This window comes from Bubalus bubalis, chromosome 10 (assembly GCF_019923935.1).
Source record: "Bubalus bubalis isolate 160015118507 breed Murrah chromosome 10, NDDB_SH_1, whole genome shotgun sequence".
Classification (NCBI taxonomy): domain Eukaryota; kingdom Metazoa; phylum Chordata; class Mammalia; order Artiodactyla; family Bovidae; genus Bubalus; species Bubalus bubalis.
In genome coordinates, this window is record NC_059166.1 from 88,887,907 (window position 1) to 88,910,770 (window position 22,864).

At 39.1% G+C, this 22,864-nt stretch overlaps 1 protein-coding gene across 10 annotated transcripts in view; it reads right to left on the minus strand.

Moving 5' to 3' along the window:
* SENP6 (SUMO specific peptidase 6) overlaps window positions 1–22,864 on the minus strand; it is a 130,967-nt gene that overhangs the window by 96,884 nt on the left and 11,219 nt on the right. The window lies entirely within an intron of this gene.

Genomic DNA, 22,864 nt, shown 5'->3' on the forward strand with positions numbered 1-22,864 from the left:
ATAAAATAAAATTGAGCATTTGCCAAATTCTTTACTTAGTCAAGATTTTCTTTTGTTTGCCTTTTGCCTACTGCCTCTAAGAGAAAAAGAACACATTAAAATCTGTTTATACACTTGTCCATATGTGTGAATGTGCTACAGAAAAAAGCTCAAATTCAGTAAAATATAATAAAAAATGTGGACAGGAACACATGAATATGTATGAAACACATACAAATCAACCCTGTATCTCCATATTTGATCACTGGTTCTAGAAATTAGTAACAATTTGCTTGCCTTATTAATGAGAACTAAATCCAGACCACTAGCCTTTTTACTACCTCAGCCAACCGTCTCTGCATTTTAACAGAAAAGAAACAAACCAAGGTTTTTTGGGTTAGCATCAGGGAGAGCTCAATGTTCAAAAAACCTCTCCAAATCAGAACACCAAACATGCTTAACTATGAGATTAAAATCATATAAATGCATGCCTGAAATATCCTGAAGCCATAAACAACTAGAAAGTGGGAACCTGAGAAATAAATGAAGTTCTGAAGGTGGCATTTATTTTGGAGCCACATAACAAAAACCTGAGGCCTAGAGCTTAGGAAGATCACTTCTGGGGGGCCCAGCAAGATGAAAGGTCAGACTGAAGACCAGAAGGGCAACAATCCAATTGGCTGAACTAGTGCGGAAAAAAAAGAAACTTACTGAAGAAAGAGACGGCGGTGGGGGGTGGGGGGGTGCTGATAATTACGATATCATGCTGTTGGTTCTAGGTTCCGGGATTGAACTAAAGACAAACAGGGCTTCCCTGATGGCTCAGCAGGTAGAAGAATCCACCAGCAATGCAGGCGACACGTGTTTGATCCTTGGGTCGGGAAGATCCCCTAGAGGAAGAAAATGGCAACCCACTCCAGTATTCTTCCCTGGGAAAGCCCATGGACAGAGAAGCCTGGCGGGCTACAGTCCAAAGGGTCATAAAGAACTGGACACAACTGAGCGACTATGCATTCATGCAAAGACAATAAAGAATACCTCCACTTCATGTTTAGGGAATACCTCAACATGAGCTCACAGTTACTCAGGTTTGGGACCAGAATTTTCACCACCTACATGGCCCAGAAGAGTCCATAATTAAAATGGAAAAGATGCACAATATCACAAAGATGTTAGGGAAGTGCAAAGCAAAAATATAATGAGATACTATTTCACATTTGTTAGGATGGCTATTTTTTTTTAATGGAAAACAGTAAGTGTTGGTGAGGATGTGGAGAAACTGGAACTCTTATGCATTACCTGTGGGAATAGAAAATGGTGCAGCCATTGTGGAAAATGCTTGGCAGTTCTTCAGAAAGTTAAACATAGAACTACTCTATGATCAGTGATCCTTCTTCTAGAAATATACCCAGAAACAACTGAGAGCATGGACTCTGAAACTTGTACACCAAAGTTTACAGCAGCATTATTCACAGAAGTCAGAAGGTGGGAACAACCCAAATGTCCATCAGCAGATGAAAAGATAAACAAAATGTGCTGTGTTCACAAATACACATACAGAGGATTATTTTCTGCCTTATTTTTTTAATTATAAAGAAACGAACTCTTAACATACTACAACATGGATGAACCTTGAAAACAGGAGTAAAATGCTTTACCCATTTTAACTCATGGGGCTTCCCTGGTAGCTCAACTGGTAAAGAATACGCCTGCAATGCAGGAAACCTAGGTTCGATCCCTGGGTTGGGAAGATCCCCTGGAGAAGGGAACGGCTACCCACTCCAGTATTCGTGCCTGGAGAACTCCATGGACAGAGGAGCCTGGCAAGCTACAAGTCCATGGGGTCACAAAGAGTCAGACACAACAGCAACTTTCACTTTCATTTTACTCATGCCAGACACAGAAGGACAAATATTGCATTATTCCATTTATATGATATATCTAAAAATAGGCAAATCCTGAGAGCAAGTAGAATAGAGGTTTCCAGGGGCTGAAGGGAGAGGAGAATGTAGAGTTATTTTTTAATGGGTACTGAGCTTTTGTCTGGGATGATGTGAAAGTTCTAGAAATGGATAGTGGTGATAGTTACATAACATGAACGTACTTAATGCCAATTTACATTTGTATATTTATAGTTAAAACAATAAATTTTATGTTGTGTATATTTTCCCACAGTAAAAAACTGTAAAGGCTAAAACATAAGTACTAAAACCTCTAAATGACTAGCAGAATCAAATATAAATCTTCTCTAAAAAAACTAAACGTCAATGTCTCAAAAAAATTCAAAAAATACGAGTTTACAACCAAAAATATTACAAAGTAGGTGGAAAGAAGTCATCATGAGCAAATCTGAAACCTCTTTACATGTATAATATACATAAATAAATAGCAGATAATAGGAGCAAGGTTTTTCTTTCAGAAAAAGAAGTTATAAATTAGCAAGAGAGGAGAGCTAGAATGAACTGTTCATTCTAGTGGTGCTAGGTTAGAGTAAGAAGTATCAGTATGAACTTATATTTATTTGATACAAATACAGATGAATAGATACAGAAACAAATACAGACACCTACAAGTGATATCCTAGTAGCAACAAGCACGCTTACAACCAGATTTTATTTTCTGAATACCATTCTCCAATACAAGGAGCCAGAGCTTCCTGGAGAAATGACTGATTCTAGGATGAGGCAGGAAAAATACAAGGTAAGTCTGGAGTATTCTGTAGGGCCAGAAAGCAAGAAGGCGTTTAAAAAAAAAAAAGGATGGTGTAAAGTAATTAGCCTCCAATTAAAATAAATTAATTAAACAAAAAAAAAGGATGGGAAATTTCAAAAGGATTCAAGAGCAACCTAAAAGAAATTCCCAATCACCAAAAGTGGAACAATTTTAACAAAAATAAATGATAACAGTACTGAATTATAATCCCCCTAATAAAATATTCATTATATAAATAACTGAATAAATAAATGGGGAGAAGGGACACATCTTCCTTACAGAATTCCAAATAATACATATACAAACCCCTGCCTTTAAGAGACAGAACTTGTAATTCACTTCCAATGAGTCAACTACAGGAAAAGGTGACTAACAGTAAGAAATCTGATAATCACTACCTGCATCAAGTGAACATCAAAGTTAACATCAAAAGTGATGTTTTATTCATAGCATTCCCTTCATGGATCATAGCCTTGTCGTGGTGAAGGCACTTGCATAACTCAATGAAGCTATGAACCATGCTGTGCGGGGCCACCCAAGATGAACAGGTCACGATGGAGAGTTCTGAAAAAACGACTTCCACTGGAGGAGGGAATGACAAATCACTTCAATATTCTTGCCTTGAAAACCCCACGAACAGTATGAAAAGGCAAAAAAAGATATGACACCTGGAGATAAGCCCCCCAGGTCAGAAAGTGCTCAATATGCTACTGGGAGAGAGCACAGAAATAGCTCCAGAAAGAACAGAGGATGGGCCAAATGGAAATGACACACAGTTGTGCATATGCCTCGGGGTGAAAATAATGTCCGATGATGTAAAGAATACTGCATCGGAACCTGGAATCTTAGGACCATGAATCAAGGTAAATTGGACGTGGCCAAGCAGAGGTAGCAAGAGAGAACATCAACATTTTAGGTATCAGTGAACTAAAATGGAGGGGAAGAGGCATTTAATTCAGATGACCACTGTATCTACTACTGTGGACAAGAATGCCTTAGAAGAAAAGAGTCCAAAGTAAACTCCTTATTGCAAAATTCTGGCTTAAATTGAAGAAAGTAAAGAAAACCACTAGGCCTTTCAGGTATAACTTAAATCAAATCCCTTATGATTATACAGTGGAGGTGATGAATAGATTCAAGTGATTAGATCTGGTGGAAGGAGTGTCTGAAGAACTATGGATGGAGGTTCATAACACTGTACAGGAGGCAGTGACCAAAACCATCCCCAAGAAAAGGAAAGCAAGAAGGCAAAGTGGTTGTCTGAGGAGACTTTCAAATAGCTGAGAAAAGAGAACAAGCAAAAGGCAAGGGAGAAAGGGAAAATATATCCAACAACACACAGAGAGAATAGCAAGGAGAGAGAAGAAAGTCTTCTTAAATGAACAATGTAAAGAAATAGAGGGAAACAAAAGAATGGGAGACTAGAGATCTCTTCAAGAAAATTGGAGATACCAAGGAAACATTTCATGCAAAGATGGGCATGATAAAGGACAGAATCGGTAAGGACCTAATAGAAGGAGAAGAGACTAAGAAGAGGTGGCAAGTATACACTGAAGAATTGTACAAAAAAGGTCTTAATGACCCAGATTACTGTGATGGTGTGCTTACTCACCTAGAGTCAGACATCCTGGAATGCAAAGTCAAGTGGGCCTTAGGAAGCATCACTATGAACAAAGCTAGTGGAGGTGATGGAATTCCAACTGAGCTATTACAAATCCTTAAAAATGATGCTGTTAAAGTCCTCCACTCAACATGCCAGCAAATATGGAAAACTCAGCAATGTCCACAGGACTGGAAAAGGTCAGTTTTCATTCTAATCCCAAAGAAAGGCAATGCCAAAGAATGTTCAAACTACCATACAGCTGCACTCATTTCCGGAGAAGGCAATGGCACCCCACTCCAGTACTCTTGCCTGGAAAATCCCATGGACGGAGAAGCCTGATAGGTGGCAGTCCATGGGGTCGCACAGAGTCGGACACGACTGAGCGACTTCACTTTCACTTTCATGAACTGGAGAAGGAAATGGCCACCCAGTCCAGTGTTCTTGCCTGGAGAATCCCAGGGACGGGAGAGCCTGGTGGGCTGCCATCTATAGGGTCGCACAGAGTGGACACGAAGGAAGTGACTTAGCAGCAGCAGCAGCACTCATTTCACATGCTAGCAAGGTAACGTTCAATATTCTTCAAGCTAGGCTTCAACAATACGTGAACTGAGAACTTTCAGATATACAAGCTGAGCTTACAAAAAGCAGAGGAACCAGAAATCAAACTGGCAACATTTGTTGGATTATAGAGAAAGCAAGGGAATCCCACAGAAACACCTACTTCTGTTTCATTAAATATAAAGCTTTGACTGTGTGGATCACAACAAACTGTGAAAAATTCTTAAAAGAGATGGGAGTACCAGACCACCTTACCTGCCTTCTGAGAAACTTGCATGCAGGTCAAGAAGCAAGTCAGAACCAGACATGGAACAACAGACTGGTTCAAAATTGACAAAGGAGTATGTCAAGGCTGTATATTGTTACCCTGCTTATTTAACTTATATACAGGATACATCATGCAAAATGCCAGGTGGGATGAATTACAAGCTGGAATCAACGTTGCTGAGTGAAGTATCAATAACCTCAGATATGCAGATAATACCATTCTAATGGTAAAAAGCAAAGATAAACTAAAGAGCCTCTTGATTAAGGTGAAAGAGAGTGAAAAAGCTGGCTTAAAACTCAACATTCAAAAAACGAACTCAATGGCATTCAGTCCCACCACTTCATGGCAACCAGAAGGGGAAAACGTGGAAACAGTGGCAGACTTTATCATCTTGGGCTCCAAAATCACTGCAGATGGTGACTGCACCCGTGAAATTAAAAGACGCTTGCTCCCTGGAAGGAAACCTATGACAAACCTAGACAATGGATTAAAAAGAAGAGACATCACTTGGCCAACAAAGGTCCGTATAGTCAAAGCCATGGTTTCTCCAGTAATCATGAATGGATGTAAGAGTTGGACCATAAAGAAGGCTGAGTGCCTAAGACTTTGGACTTCTGAATTGTGTACTGGAAGACTTTTGAGAGCCCCTTGGATTGCCAGATCAAACCGGTCAACCCTAAAGGACACCAACCTGAATATTCATTGGAAGGACTGATGTTGAAACTGAAGCTCCAATATTTTGGCCACCTCAGGTGAAGGCCGACTCATTGGAAAAGACCTTGATGTTAGAAAAGATTGAAGGCAAAAGGAAAAAGGGGCAACAGAGGGTAAGATGGTTGGATAGCATCACAGACTCAATGTATGTGAGTCTGAGCAAACTTCGGGAGATGGTGAAGGACAGGGAAGCCTGGCGTGCTGCATTTCATGGGGTTGCAAAGAGTTGGACATGACTTAGGGACTCAACAACAACATTCATAGCACGTTTAATACGATGTGATGAAAATGTGACTTCAGCTCTCTGTTTTCTTCCCCAAAACCCATGTCAGTTTCGTCATGAGAACACATCAGATAAACCCAAATTGAGGAACATTTTAGAAAATCCTGACCAGGACAGTTTAAAACTGTTAAGGTTATGAAAAAAGAAGATTAAAGAAACTGACATGATCAGAAGAGACAAAGGTGACATGACAACCAAATGCAATGTGGAGTCCTGGACTGGATCGTACAAAAGAAAAAAGACATTAATGAAATAACTAGTGAAATTCAAGTCAAGTCTGTAGTTTATGCCCTTGTTAATTTTCTAGTATTTACAAACATATGATTATCTAAGTCAACAACATTAGGGGAAGATGGGTAAACAGTACAAAGCAACTATAACATCTTTGAAACTTCTCTATAAATCTAAAATTATCCCTCCAAAATATTCAGAAACCAAATGTAAAATAAACCTGTCTTTTTTTAAAAAAGGGTTATGAAGAACGAAATAAACTCTGATGATTACTAGTCTATAAAGACTCCTAAAGGCAGCAACTAGTATCCATCACTGAAAGCCACGCAAGTTACCATAAAGTCCACTAAGCAGTGAAAAACCAAGAGGTTTTTACATTGTGTACACCCTAAAGGAAACAGGGTTCTGTACACACAATTCTAACAGGTCTAATCGTATCATTTCCTAATTGACAGCAGACTAGAACCTATAAATAAGTGAGAGAAAAATAACCTAATGAAAGTGATGATTGCAAATTAGAACAAAATAAATGATAAAACACAAGCAAATTCTAAAAACATAAATTTTAGAGCAGCTTGCACTAAGGAAAAAAACTTTGAACCCTCAGAAATCCTTGAGAGTATCAGCACTTTTTGCTGTCTTGTTATGGTTGACACTCATAATGATCAGAGTGGAAAATTACATCCACTGTATTCTATTTACAAAATTAAAGGAAATACAAAGGCTAAAGAGAGTTCTCCATTAAGCAACATAAATTAAATACTGCATTTTTCTCCATGCACCTCCACTAAAATGACAGTAATGAAAGGAAAGGGGAAAATCAGAAACCTGTAAGAACAGAAAGAACCCAGAAAGAAGATAACAGCAGATGACGGATGTACCTAACTGATGAAAGATGAAAATCTGATGGATGCATAGGAACTGATTTAGTTTGTCTACAGAAAGAAACAAACACCTGTGAGGGCACAAATATTACCAAACTGACAAAAGAAAAATTTTTGAATACTGCTATCAATAAAAGATAATTGAATTATTACAAATCTTTCTGAAAAGAAAAATTCAGACACAGAAGGCTTCTCCCATAATTTCTTTCAAGCTTTTAAAAAATACCAACAAATAGATCTAGACTTTTCCAGAAGAATAAAATTTTTAAAAAGGAACATTTTGCAGCTTTTTATGAAGTCAGAAGACTATCCCAAACCTGCTAATAACATTTAAGGAAGGAAAATGCCATGAGAACATGCTCTCATGAAGATAGATATCTAACTCTAAATAAGATAACAGTAAATCAAATACAGCGATAATAATATATTACAACCAAGTAGCGTTTATTCTAAAAGCGAGTTCACATTTGAAAATCATGAATGTAATTCACAAAATAAAAACTCAGCAAACTAAGTGTAGAAGGAATAAAAAGAAAAGAGTAACTACTGCACAAAACCCTTTGGAAAGCACTGTAACTTCTCGCCTTAAGCAGCATGAACAGTTTTATAACTATGTAGTGAAGGTCCTAGCTGGCACAGCATGGCGAGGGCAGAAAACGTCTGCAAGAGGTGAGGAAAGCAAACAAGAAGCAAACCCCCCATGTACACAGCCCCAGAGCTAAAAAACTGCAGGCACAAGGCATCTGAAGGTAAGAAGAAAATCTGATTTTTTTTTTTTTAAAGAACAAGTATTTAGTAGAATGTGAATTAACAAATACATAAGAAGGATACAACTGGAAAATGATTTGGGAACCATTATAATAAAAACTGATTAAAGCATACATCATCAAGGAATGCTGAAGCTAATAAATGGAAAGAAGCTAATTCTAAGAGTGAAATCTGGTAAGAAATATGTTGTTATATTGTCTCAAAGTAGTTCCCCACAGGATATTAATTACAAAGGAGAATATAGTACCTTTCAGTGGAGAAACCTGGCAAAAACCATCTTAACTAAGTCATCAAAGATAATTTCACCAGTAAATAGGACAGAAGCTCATTACTGTGAAATTACTTATAAAAATGCATAACCTAAATCTAATCATTAGGAAGCATCAGACAAACTCAAAGTACAAAATAACTGTAAAGTTTATGGCTTCCCAGGTGGTGTAGTGGTAAAAAAATCCTCCTGCCAATGCAGGATGCAAGTTCCATCCCTGGGTCAGGAAGATCCCCCTGGAGCAGAAATGGCAAACTGTTCAGAAGAATCTGCCTACAATGCAGGAGACCCAGGTTTGATCCCTGGGTTGGGAAAACTCCCTGGAGAAAGGAATGGCTACTCACTCCAGTAGTGTTGTCTGGAGAATCCCGTGGAGAGAGGAGCCTGATGAGGTTGCAAAGAGTGGGACATGACTGAGAGATTGAGTGCACACACACATCTGTTAAACATGTCAATGTAGAGAGAGACAAAGAAAGACTGGAATACTCTTCCAGATTAAAAAAGACAGAAGAAACATGACTAATAAATGCAGTAAGTGATCCTAAATTGGACCCGGAATCAGAATTTTTCTTTTTCCTAAAAGAACACTTTAGGTCAACTAGTAAAAATTGAAATAAAGTCTGTAGATTAGACAATAGTATTATATTAGTGTTAATTTTCTGATTTTGAGAACTACACTGTAGTAATTTAAGAGGATCTATAGTTCAAAAAACATGAAGAAGAGGCAGGACAATGAAGTAAGTTGGGGTAATGAGCAGTGTGCCTGAAATTTATTTTCAAATAGTTCAGGGGAAAAAAAGTAAGCATATATAAACATATACAGTTAGAGAGAGAAGACAATAAAGCAATGATGGTAAATATCAATACTTGGAGAAATAAGTTAAGGGCAAACGAAAATTCTTTCTACTAATCTTACAACCACCACAGTACCTTGGTAGGAAAGTCTCAACTGTAAATTGACGAACTGTTGGAGGTTCAGTATTTACATGTCTGAGGGTTAAAACTCCAGAGGCACCCAGTCATAAGAGGGGGTCCCACTCTCGTGAGTCTCACCTTCAGGAGCGTGACCAGGTTCTCCCAGTAAACACTGGAGAAAAATCCACCCCCACCCCACCCTCCCCTTCCATCTGGGAAAGGGAAAAAGAAACCATTTTGAAATGCAAGAGAGGACTCTGTTCTTAACAAGGCCTCAGGAGTAAGAAAGAGCCTAACCTACAAAAGTTATATTAAACTGACACAACTCCTGCTGGGAGAAGGGAGATACCAAACACCAGCCCATTCTAGCCATCCCATCCCACCTAAAAGTAGAGAAAAACACAGAAACACGTGTAAAGTTCACAGTTTAGAGGCCTAGGCTCATGGAACTGAAGATCAGACCCAATCCCAGGACTGTAGAATGCTTCCTCTTACCCGAAAACCTGTAGTTCCTTTTATCCAGTATATCATGTCCAGGTATCAGGAAAAAAATTATTAAGACATACTAAAAGGCAAAAAACACAATTTGATGTGATAAACAAGCATCAAGGCAGACATGGCATGGATGTTGGAATTATCAAGCTGGGAATTTAAACAACTGTGATTACTCTGCTAAGGGCTCTAATGGTTAAAGCAGACAGTACAGCAGACAGTTAATTAACAAATTAACACCTCTGCAATGTAAGCAGAGGTGAAAATCCTAAGAACCAAAAATTAATGCTAGAAATAAAAATATGTAACCTCTGATGAGCTTAATAGACTGGACACAGCTAAGGAAAGAATCTCTGAACTTGAGTATATGAATGAAAGGGAAAGTGAAAGTTGCTCAGTCGTGTCAGACTCTTTGTGACCCCATGGACTACACAGTCCATGGAACTCTCCAGGCCAGAATACTGGAGTGGGTAGCCTTTCCCTTCTCCAGGGGATCTTCCCAACCCAGGGATCAAACCCAGGTCTCCTGCATTGCAGGCAGATTCTTTACCAGCTCAGCCACAAGGGAAGCCTAAGAATAATGGAGTGGGTTGCCATTTCCTTCTCCAGTGGATCTTCCCGACCCAGGAATCAAACCGGGTCTCCTGCATTTGCAGGCGGATTCTTTACCAACTGAGCAATCAGGGAAACCAAAGAGAACTGACTGAAGGGGGGCAAAAAAAGAAACAATGCCCAAGGGTTGTGGGAGAAGTACAAAAGGTGTATCCTATGATTAACAGAAATACTAGAAGGAGAATAAAGGAACAGGAAAAATATTTGAAACAATAAAAGAGTGAGAATTTCCCCAAATTAACATCAGACAACAAACCACAGATCCAGAAGTTCTGAGGCAGAATAAATCTAAAAAACTACACCAAGGTGTCGGCTACATATTGGCACTTGCCAAGAACATCTGCCAGCAACTGAACAACAAGGGCCTTTGCCACCTGCCTCTGCAGAGACTGACCCCTGTGCTGCTGTGGCTGCTGACCCTCAGCACCACTGAGGAGAACCCAGGGTGGAGAGTGAGGAACTCTGTGCTCCAGGGAACCTGGTGTAACAGATCTTCAGACAATTAGGTATCTTCAGGAACTGACTTCATGATCCAAATCCTTGCATCTCCTCATACCTAGAAAAGCACTAAATCCCCTTCATGGTGACATCAGCTCCTTGTGACTAGCAGAAAACCTTTTGTAAAATAAGCACTTGATTGCGCTGAACTCCCTTTTCAGCAAAATCTTATACACTGACCATCCCCCATTACCGCTTTGGATCAGTCTCTCAGAGCTCTTTGAGGTGCTGTCTCCCAGGCTGCAGTCCTCATTTAGCCTCAAACAAAACTTAACTCACAGCTCTTACATTGTGCATCTTTTTAGTCCACATAGGCGTATCATTTGCAAACCACAGGCAGAGGTAGGATGGGGGAGGGATGGGCGGGTGATGCTGAAAGACGCCCGGGGGTGGGGCAGGGAACACACCACACACCCACACCACACACACCCCCACCAACCACACATACACACACACTAACCACACACACATACACACACACACACACCAGCCACACACACACACTACCTAAAAAGGACCAAAGGTAAGAATTGTAACTGAATTCTCCTCGGAAATTATGCAAACAAGACAGGAGAGTGAACCAGTATACAGTACAGGGCGGGGGGCCTCTGGGTCTCTGTACCCTGATATTATTTTTCAGTGTGTTAAGTCGCTTCAGTCATGTCCAACTCTGTGCCAACCTAACCAGGCTCCTCTACCATGGGATTCTCCAGGCAAGAAAATAGAGTGGTTTGCCATTCCCTTCTACAGGTAGTAAAGGAAAAATAAGACTTTCTTAGACAAATATCCAGAGAACTTGCTGCTGTTTTGCAAATTTTTTTTTTTTTAAGTTTTTCAAAGGGAAGAAAAATGATGTAGGTTAGAAATCTGAATGTATATAAAGAAAGACTATCAAGAAGGAATAAGTGAAGATAAAATTAAAACTTCAATTTTTCTTATTTCCAGTAGCAGGTAATAGTTTGCTGAAAATAATATAAACAAGGTATTTGATTATATATTTTTTGTGTTGTATTTACAGAGATACAGATTGGGAAGAAAGAAATAAAACTTTGTAGATGACATGATCATCTAGGTAGAAAATCCGAATCACTCAAAAAAAAAAAAAACCCACCCTCTTGGAACTAAAAAGCAAATACAGTAAAGCCGCAGGATACAAGGTTAATGCAAAAAAATTACACTTTCCTATATACCAATAATGAGCAAGGTGAATGTGAAATTAAAAACACAATAACACTGACATTAGCACCGAAAAAATGAAATATTTAGCTATAAAGCTAACAAAATACATATAAAATCTACACAGGAGAAACTACAAAACTCTGATGGATGAAATCAAAGAAAAACTAAATAAATGGAGAGATATTTTGAGTTCACAGATGGGAAGATTCAATACCGTCAAGATGTCAGTCCTTTCTAACTTTATAAATTCAATGCAACTGCAGTCCAAGTTTTAGCAAGTTATTTTATGAATGTTAAGGAACTGATTCTGAAGTTTATATGGAAAAGAAAAAGATTCAGAATAGCCACCACAATATTTGTTTAGTCTGACTCTTTTTGCGACTCCGACTGTAGCCCACCAGGCTCCTCTAACCATGGGATTTCCCAGCTAAGAATACCGGAGTGGGTTGCCATTTCCTTCTTCCGTGGATCTTCCCAACCCAGGGATCAAACCTGCATCTCCTGCATTACAGCTGAATTCTTTACCACTGAGTCACCAGGGAAGCCCAATCACAATGTTTAAGAACAAATCTGGAGCACAGACACCACCTGACTTCAAAGACTTATAAAGGCACAGTAATCAAGTCAGAGTAGTATCTGCAAAAGAACAAGAAAATGAGTGGAAAAGCATACAGAGCCCAGAACAGAGGCACATAAATATAGTCAACTGTTGCTTTTCAACGCTGGAAAGGCAACACAATAGAGCAAAAGATAATCTTTTTCAAAAATGGTGCTGGAACAACTGCACGTTCACATGCAAAGTAATGAATCTCGACACAGACCTTACGCCGCTCACAAAAATTAAAGCAAAAAAAAACTAATTCAAAATGGATCACAGACCTAAGTGTAAAGTATACAACTATAAAACTCTTAGAAGATAACACAGGAGAAAAGCTAGCTGGTATGGAGATGACTCTTTAGCTAAAACACCAAAAATATAATCCACGAAAGAAAGAATTGATAAACTGGACTTCATTACAATTAAAAACTTTTGCTCTGTCAAGAAAACCAGAAAACAAGCCACAGAGTGGGAGAAAATATCTGCAAAAAAAAACAAATCTGATAAAGGACTTTATCCAAAATATACATAAAACTCAATGATTAAAAAAAACAACCTGATTAAAAAATAAGTCAAAGACCTTAACAGACACCTTACCAAAGAAGATACAGACATGGCAAATGAGCATACAAAAAAATTCTTCACATCATATGTCATAAGGGAAATGCAAACTAATGAGATACCACTACTCATCCATTAAAATCGACAAAATCGGGAACACTAACACCAAATGCTGTGAGGATGTGGCACAAGCATGCGCATTCACTGCTGGGGAGAATACAGAACAGTACAGGTTTAGTTTCTTACAAAGCAAAACGCACTGTTACCATACGGTTCACAACTACACTCCTCGATATTCACCCACAGGAGCAAAAAACTAATATCCACACTGAATCCGCACCCAGATATTTACAGCAGCTTCATCATAACTGGCAAAACTTGGAAGCAACCAAGATAGCCTTCAGTAGGTAGGTGGATGAATAAACTGTGGTGAATTTCATGAAATATTATTTGGGGGGAAAAAAAGAAGGAGTTGCCAAGTCATGAAACAACATGGAGGATGAAACAACCTTAAATGCCTATCACTCAGTGAAAACAAAACAAAACAAAAACCAGAAAAGCAGACCCACTGTATGACTTCACCTAGATGGCACTGTGAATAGACAAAACTATGGAGACAGTAAAAAGCTCAGTAGTTGCCAGGGTGAGGTGGGTGTGGGTAATGGAGGGATGAACAGGTAGAACAATGGAGATTTTTATGGCAATGAAAATACTCTGTGATACAATAAAGATGGTACATGTCATTATACACTTGTCCAAACTCACAGACTACACCACACAATGTGCAGTCTATGGGTGAACCATAGTGTAAACTATGCACTCTTGAGAGGTTATGATGTGTCAACGGAGGTTTACCAATTGCAGCAGACGTACCACTCTGGTAAGAGATGTTGATATTGGTGAAGGCTATGCATGTGTTGGGGTGGGAGGTACATGGCAAATCTCTGTACCTTCCTCTCTCAATTTGCTGAGAACCTAAAACTTCTTTTTAAAAAACGAGTAAAAAAAATAAGTAAACCTTTTGCATAGTTAGGAAAAAAAAGTCCTCCCTGCCCAGTTTTATTTTTTATTGGAATATAATTGCTTTACAATGTTATGTCACCTTCTGCTGTACAAGGAAGTGAATCAACTTTATGTAAAATATATCCCCCCTCCCTCCTAAACCTCCCTTCCCCACCCCATCCCACCTCTCGAGGTCATCACAGAGCATTGAGCTGAGTTTCCCATGCTTTAAGCCAGGATTTTACGCATGGTAATGTATACATGCCAATCCAACTCTCCCAACTAATCCCCCCGCCGTGTCCACCCCTGTTCACCATGTCCACATGTCTACTCCTGCTCTGGAAATAAGCTCATCTGTACCATTTTTCCAGAGAAGGCAATGGCACCCCACTCCAGTACTCTTGCCTGGAAAATCCAATGGACGGAGGAGCCTGGTGGGCTGCAGTCCATGCGGTCACGAAGAGTCGGACACGACTGGACGACTTCACTTTGACTTTTCACTTTCACACATTGGAGAAGGAAATGGCAACCCACTCCACTGTTCTTGCCTGGAGAATCCCAGGGACTGGGGAGCCTGGTGGGCTGTGGTCTATGGGGTCGTACAGAGTCAGACACGACTGAAGCCACTTAGCAGCAGCAGCAGCAGTACCATTTTTCCGGATTCTACATATATAAATATATGCGGAATGCATATATATTCCACATATATGCGTTTATATATGATATCTGTTTTGCTCTTTCTGACTTCCTTCCCTCTGCATGACAGACTCCAGGTTCATTCCTGTCCAGCTTCACTGAGTTATAACTGAACAACACTGTGTAAGTTCAAGGTGTACAGCATAATGACTTGACTTAAATATACTGTGAAATAACCTGCATGCAGGTCAATTACCATAATATGCTCAGTTAACAACTATCATCTCATACAGATGAAATAAAGAAAAGGAAGGGAAGGAAAAAAACAAAGAAAGTTTTTTTCCTTGTGATGAGAACTCTTAGGATTTACTTTAACTTCTAAATAAGACAAACTACCACACAATTGCACTCATTCCACATGCTAGCAAGGTCATACTCAAAATCCTTCAAGCCAGGCTTCAACAGTACGTGAACCAAGAACATTCAGATGTACAAACCGGATTTAGAAAAGGCAAAGGAACCAGAGATCAAATTGCTAACATCCACTGGATCACTGAAAAAGCAAGAGAGTTCCAGAAAAACATCTACTTCTGATTCACTGACTATGCTGAAGCCTTTGTGTGGATCACAAATAACTGGAAAATTCTTCAAGAGATGGGAAGACCAGACCACCTCACCTGCCTCTGGACAAACCTGTATGCAGGTCAAAAAGCAACAGTTTGAACCAGACATGGAACAACGGACCGGTTCCAAATTGGGAAAGGGGTACATCAAGGCTATATATTGTCACCCTGCTTATTTAACTTATATGCAGAGTACATCATGAGCAACACCGGGCTGGATGAAGCACAAGCTGGAATCAAGACGGCCAGGAGAAATATCAATAACCTCAGATATGTAGATGACACCACCTTTATGGTAGACTGTGAAGAGGAATTAAACAGCCTCTTGATGAAGGTAAAAGGAGAGAGAAAAAGCTTGCTTAAAACTCAATATTCAGAAAACAAAGATCATGGCGTCTGATCCTATTACTTCATGGCAAATAGATGGGAAAACAATGGAAACAGTGAGACTTTTTATTTTGGGGGGCTCCAAAATCACTGCAGATGGTGACTGCAGCCATGAAATTCAAAGACACCTGCTCCTTGGAAGAAAAGCTATGACAAATCTAGACAGTGTATTAAAAAGCAGAGACATTACTTTGCCAACAAAGGTCTATCTAGTCAAAGCTACGGTTTTTCCAGTAATCATGTATGGATGGACTGGACAATAAAAAAGGCTGAGAGCCAACGAACTGATACTTTTAAATTGTGGTGCTAGAGAAGACTCTTGAAAGCCCTTCGGACAGCAAGGAGATCAAACCATGCAATCCTAAAGGAAATCAGTCCTGAATATTCATTTTAAGGATTGATGCTGAAGCTTCAATATTTTGGCCACCTGATGTGAAGAGCCGACTCATTGGAAAAGACCCTGAGGCTGGGAAAGACTGAAGGCGGGAGGAGGAGACGACAACAGAGGATGAGATGGCTGGATGGCATCACTGACTCAATGCACGTGAGTTTGAGCAAACTCCAGGATATACTGAAGGACAGGGAAGCCTGGTATGCTGCAGTCCATGGGGTCGCAGAGTCGGACACAGACTGAGCGACTGAACAACAATTATGTCATAGAGGACTATTAACTATAACCATCCATAATTTTTTACATTACAACCCCAGTACTTATCTATCCTAAAACTGGAAGTTTGGACCTTGGACCACCCTCATCCAAGTCCCCTACCTCCCTTGCCCTACCTCTGGAATCGCACATCTGATCTTTTTTTTTCTGAGTTTGGGATTTTTTGTTGTTTCGTTTTAAACCTTTTTTTTTTTTTTTTTTTAAAGACTACACATATAAGTGGGATCACACAGTATTCTTATTTCATTAAGCAAATGATCTCAGGGTCCACCCATGTTGTCACATATGGTAGGATTTCTTTTCATGTCTAAATAATATTCGACTGTATATATATCCACATCTTTATCCACTGATGGACATTTAAGATTGTTTCCATGTCTTGGCTATTATAAATAACACTGCTATGAATTGGGGGCACAGATATCTCTTCAACATAGTGTTTTTGTTTTCTTTAAATATATTCCTATAAGTAGAATTACTAGATCATAAGATCGCTGTACTTTTAATCTCCTGAAGAACCTCCATACTGTTTTCTACAGGGGCTGTACCAGTTTTACAATCCCAACTCCAATGCATGGTTACCATGGTTTCATGATAATCATTCTACAAGGCATAAGGTGATATCTTATGGTGGATTGATTCACATTTTCCTAGTAATTAGTGATGCTAAGCACCTTTTCATGTATCTGTTGTCCATTTGTAGGCCTTCTTTGGAAAAAATGTCTATTCAAGTCTTTTGTCTATTTTTGGTTCAATTATTTGGAGGTTTTGCTACCGAGTTTTATGAGTTCTTTTTATATTCTGGATATTAACCCCACTATCAGATTCGGAAGTATTTAATAAAGTCTTTTTAAAAACCTTTTTTTAAATGTAAAGAAAACATAAGAAACAGATACACTAAAATAGATTTTCAAATTCTGTTACCCCAGCCTGGATAACTTATCACTCTGCTACAATAAAAACCAAAGAATTAATTAATAAAAAAAAAAAAGGTAATTAATTAAAAAAAAAGGTAAAGTTACAAGGGACCAATAAGACCAAAGAATTTCATGTATCACAAAAACTGTAAGACATTAAGAAAAAAAAAACCAAAACACTATTTTTAAAATGTGCTCATAAAATTATTCTATGCATTAAAAAATAAGCAATAATTTTATAAGATGTATGCTCAATACATGTAATTCAACCAAGGTTTACTACCCCAACTATATAAAGAACCCCAACATTCCAACAGAAAACAAAATGTGCAGAAGACATGAGCAATTAAGAATAGAGGAAATACACACAAATTAACCTAAAAAACAAAAAGAAACTCATAGATTACCTTTTTAGTTTACTCAAGCACCACAAGCGAACAGAACAGGGATTAACTCTAGGTTGGCACTCAATATTTTAACGCTGCATGAACAATGAGTAAATTTTTAAAATACAGCAATAAAGATACTCAACCTCACTATAAACAGGGGTATTGTGAAAACACTTTGGAGATCAATTTGGCAGTATCTAGGGTGAAGCTGAAATAATACATGACCCAATAATTCCAATGCTAAGAAATACTCTAGATCAGCTGTAAACAAAGTATGGCCAGCCAACTCTGGCCAGCTGCTTGATTTTACAAGGCCCTTGAGTTAAGAATATGGCTTTTACATTTTTAAAACACTCTTCCCTGGTGGCTCATATAGTAAAGACTCCACCTGCAATACAGGAGACCCAGTTTCATTTCCTGGGTTAGGGAAGATCCCTTGGAGAAGGAAATGGCTACCCACTCAGGTATTCTTGCCTAGAGAATTCCATGGACAGAGGTGTCTGGCAGGCTACAGTCCATGGGGTTGCAAAAAGTCGGACATTACTGACTAACACTTTCACTTCACTTTTCACTTCAGCGGGGAAAAACAACAAATCAAACAAGAAAGATGTTTCATGTTACAAGAAAATCACATAGAATTCAAATTTCAGTGTCTATAAAAGTTTTACTGGCACACAGCCACCCTCATTTGCTTATGCATTATCTATAACTACCTTCTTGCTAAATTGGCAGCACCGCTTGAAATGCAAAGTGTAAGATATTCACTATCTGGCCCTTTACAGAAAAACTTTGCTGACCTCTGCTCCAAAGAAACACACACATGTGCACAGGGAAATGTACTTTAAAAAAGTTCATAGTAGCAATATGAGACATCCTAAGACATTCATACTAGCAATGTATGTAAAAGTACAAAAATCAGATACAACCTAATTTCCACAAAAAAAGGAAATGCATAAATATAATGCAGTATACATTCATACTATGAAAAAGAAATAGAGCTATTCTTATCAACATTATTTAATTTCTCAATGCTGTAAGAATGAAAAGTTACAGAAGAATATAGTATGACATGATTTATAATATATTCTAACAATCTGTACGGGTACACAGGTTGAAAGATATACACATAAAGTACAAAGCAATGTATAGGAATAACTTCCAAACAGAGGTTGGTGATTACACCTGGAGTGGAGGCAGGAAGATGCAAAAACCAAAGGGTTCAGCCCAGCTTCACTGTAGCTAACACTCTACTAACACTGGATTAGTAATGTTTTCTTTAGGCGAGGAATTAGAACATGAGTTTTTGCTCTATTATTCCTTATATTCCACACAGACATGAAGTATTTCCTAATAATTTTTTAAACTGTCACTGGTAAGGTTTTAAAATAATAAAAAATAGAATTTTTAAAAAAGTATCACTGACACAGAAGTTAACTTCTGCAAATTAGAAATATAAAAGCAATGACAGAAAACCTAAAGAGAGAATTAAATGCAAAGATCAGGAAATCTCCAGCTTCCCCAGTGACTCAAACGGTAAAGAATCCACCTGCAAAGCGGGAGATATGGGTTTGAGCCCTGAGTCGGGAAGATCCCCTGGGGGAGAAAATGGAAACCCACTCCAGTATCCTTGCCTGCAGAAACCCATAGACAGAGGAGCCTGGCAGGCTACAGTCCATTGGGTTGCAAAGAGTTGGACACGACTGAGCGACTTCACTTCACTTCATTTCACTTTGTAATGCTTTAGTCCCAAACTTTCTCAAGAACCCGTCAAGATTCTCCAAAGGCAGTGTCTTGGAGCCCTAAGCCATGATGTTACAAGTCTGGGTACCCTGCTGCAGAGACCACATGAAGAGGCCTTTATATTGCATGGAGAAATAAGGGCCCAACTTTCCAACCTGCCCATTAGACATCTGAAAACAGCCACCTTGGAACGTTCAGGCCAGCCAAGCTACCACTGAATAACTCCCACAGATGCTACATAAAGCAGAAAAATCACCCAGCTAAGGTGATTTTCTCAAATTCCTAAACTAAAAAAAAAAAACACCAAAACTTTATTTTTTTGATACAGAAAACAGAGTACAGTCCAATATTGTCTGAAAATGAAACCTGAATATATTATATTCTTGGGAATAATATTAAATTAGACTTCTCTGTGATCCACAGTCCATAATATTCTTTGCCTCAGGATGCAGCTCCTGTTCACTGTTCTCTCAGTTTATCTACTCCTTCATTCCATTGAAGAAGTTTCTATGGGTTTCTATGCATCTTTCGGCAGGATGCTGACATTCAGTTAGTTCTGTCCAAGGCCAACATTAGGCAGCAGTTTGGTGCTGCTTGTATTGCTGGAAGCATACTGATCTTCTATGGAATCAAAATATCAGTACCTTAAGCCAGAGTAATGTAGCTGGTAATATCTTTACACAGAATAACAACTCTAAAAATACAGTTATCTTGAGCACACAAGGTCCAAAAAAATGAATAACTTAAGAAATGATCACAAGAGACAGGTGGCTCCAAAAGTTCCTTCTGCTTCAAGGAAAGGAGAAAAGACTGTCAAGATGGCAGGGGAGTTCAATAGTCTTGAGACGGACCAACCAAACACTGTTTAATTCTGAAAGTGCAAATGCAAAATTCAACAAGGAGAAAAATGACAGGTTCATAGTAAACTTAAAAGAAGATAAACTTGAAAGCCAGGTATAAAGCCTAGAAAGGGTGAAGACAAAGGAGACTCAGGAGTTGGTACTCAAAACTTGTGAGGGAAAGGTTGATTAAGATTTGCAGAGTTAATTACTAGAATGACAAAATTAAATCATTCTTTTTTATTTCCTGTGATAATAGAGAATGAAGACCAATGTGAACTGAAGAAAGAAAGTTTAAATGCCAAAACATGGAATCCCACCTCATCCAAACAGTGGCACAGGGGTTTCAGAGGCAAAGATAATACTGGTTTCCATGAAGATGGAGTCACCAGAAGTCACGGTGGTAAAGGGAGTACCTTCACCATATCGCAGATTTACTGGCAAATTCAAACAGAGGAGGTTGTGGAGGCAGAAAGTCTGCAGATCTTTTTTTCAATATAGGAAAGACAAGAAGGTTATTACATAGTCTACAAACAAGTCTCTGGAAATTTCTCGCTCTTCCTGTCCTTAAAACTGGTTTCAATCTTTCCAAAAACTAAAAATGTACATTTGCTATACACTATAAACAAGCACTGTTTGCTTTTTTCTCCTTGCTATATTTCAATGATTATGAGGTTAATGTGAGAAGAAAAAACTCTCCTGTTAAAAACTAAGCATGAAATGTACTTGAAATAACAAAAAAACTCCCCCAAATCAAGATCAGAATATGGCTTGCTCTCTTACTTCTCAAGCCTGTTGTTGCAGATGGTCTCAAGGTAGTTGCCGGCTTGGGAGGAGGCACAGGGTCCACATGTCTCAACTTGCCTAGGGCTGCTCCAATTTTAGTACTGAAAGTTAGTATCCACAGGAGACCAGAGGTCCTAATTTTTGGTGATGAACACAGAAGGCTCTGAGAAGTACAAAACACTAAGGTAGCCCCCAAAAGGGGGCTAAAAGTAACACTGTTGTTAGTGTCAAATGGATACTGCACAGCTACTTTGTTTCTTAGATGATGTAGGCAACCATAATTGGCAGTTCACAATAATGGATCATCCATTGATGCATCACTCCAAGTAACATGACTTAAGTGCACAACTGAAGTGGGTTGTAATTGTGATCAATAGCCTGCCTTTGACTTTCTGGATTAACTGCTGTGTTCTGTACTGAAATAACATTTAATTTTTAGTACTGTAAACAGTGGTGACCATATTTTCTAAGAGATTAGGTGATGAAAATGAGAAGAATTACAGTAACTCCAGCATATCACTGAATGAAAGAAAAAAAGGAAGGAAAAGTTTCTAACTCTCCTCTTTTCTTCCTTATGCTTGCTTGGTTTCAGAAATTCTTGAATCAGTTCCTAATCAAAGAAAAATTAACCAATGACTATGTTGCAGTTTAAAAGACGCTTACTCCTTGGAAGAAAAGTTATGACCAACCTAGACAGCCTATTGAAAAGCAGAGACATTACTTTGCCAATAAAGGTTCGTCTAGTCAAGGCTATGGTTTTTCCTGTGGTCATGTATTGATGTGAGAGTTGGACTGTGAAGAAGGCTGAGCACCGAAGAACTGATGCTTTTGAACTGTGGTGTTGGAGAAGACTCTTGAGGGTCCCTTGGCCTGCAAGGAGATCCAACCAGTCCATTCTGAAGGAGATCAGCCCTGGGATTTCTTTGGAAGGAATGATACTAAGGCTGAAACTCCAATACTTTGGCCACCTGATGCGAAGAGTTGACTCATTGGAAAAGACTCTGATGCTGGGAGGGACTGGGGCAGGAGCAGAAGGGAACGACAGAGGATGAGATGGCTGGATGGCATCACCGACTCGATGGACGTGAGTCTGAGTGAACTCCGGGAGTTGGTGATGGACAGGGAGGCCTGGCGTGCTTCGATTCATGGGGTCGCAAAGAGTCGGACACGACTGAGGGACTGAACTGAACTGATACTGCAGTTTTCATTCCAATCCCAAAGAAAGGCAATGCCAACAAATGTTCAAACTACTGCACAACTGCACTCATCTCACACACTACCAAAGTAATGTTCAAACTGCTCAAGCCAGGCTTCAACAGTATGTGAACCATGAACTTCCAGATGTTCAAGCTGGATTTAGAAAAGGCAGAGGAACCAGAGATCAAATTGACAACATCCACTGGATCATAGCAAAGGCAAGAGAGTTCCAGAAAAACATCTAATTCTGATTCACTGACTACACTGAAGCCTTTGTGTGGATCACAACAAACTGGAAAATTCTTAGAGAGATGGGAATACCAGACCACCTTACCTGCCTGCTGAGAAATCTGTATGCAGGTCAAGAAGCAACCATTAGAACCAGACATGGAACAACAGACTGGTTCCAAACTGGGACAGGAGTACGTCAAGGCTGTATATTGTCACCCTGCTTATTTAATCTATATGCAGAGCACATCATTCAAAATGCCAGGCTGGATGAAGCACAAGCTGGAATCAAGATTGCCAGAAGAAATACCAATAACCTCAGATATGCAG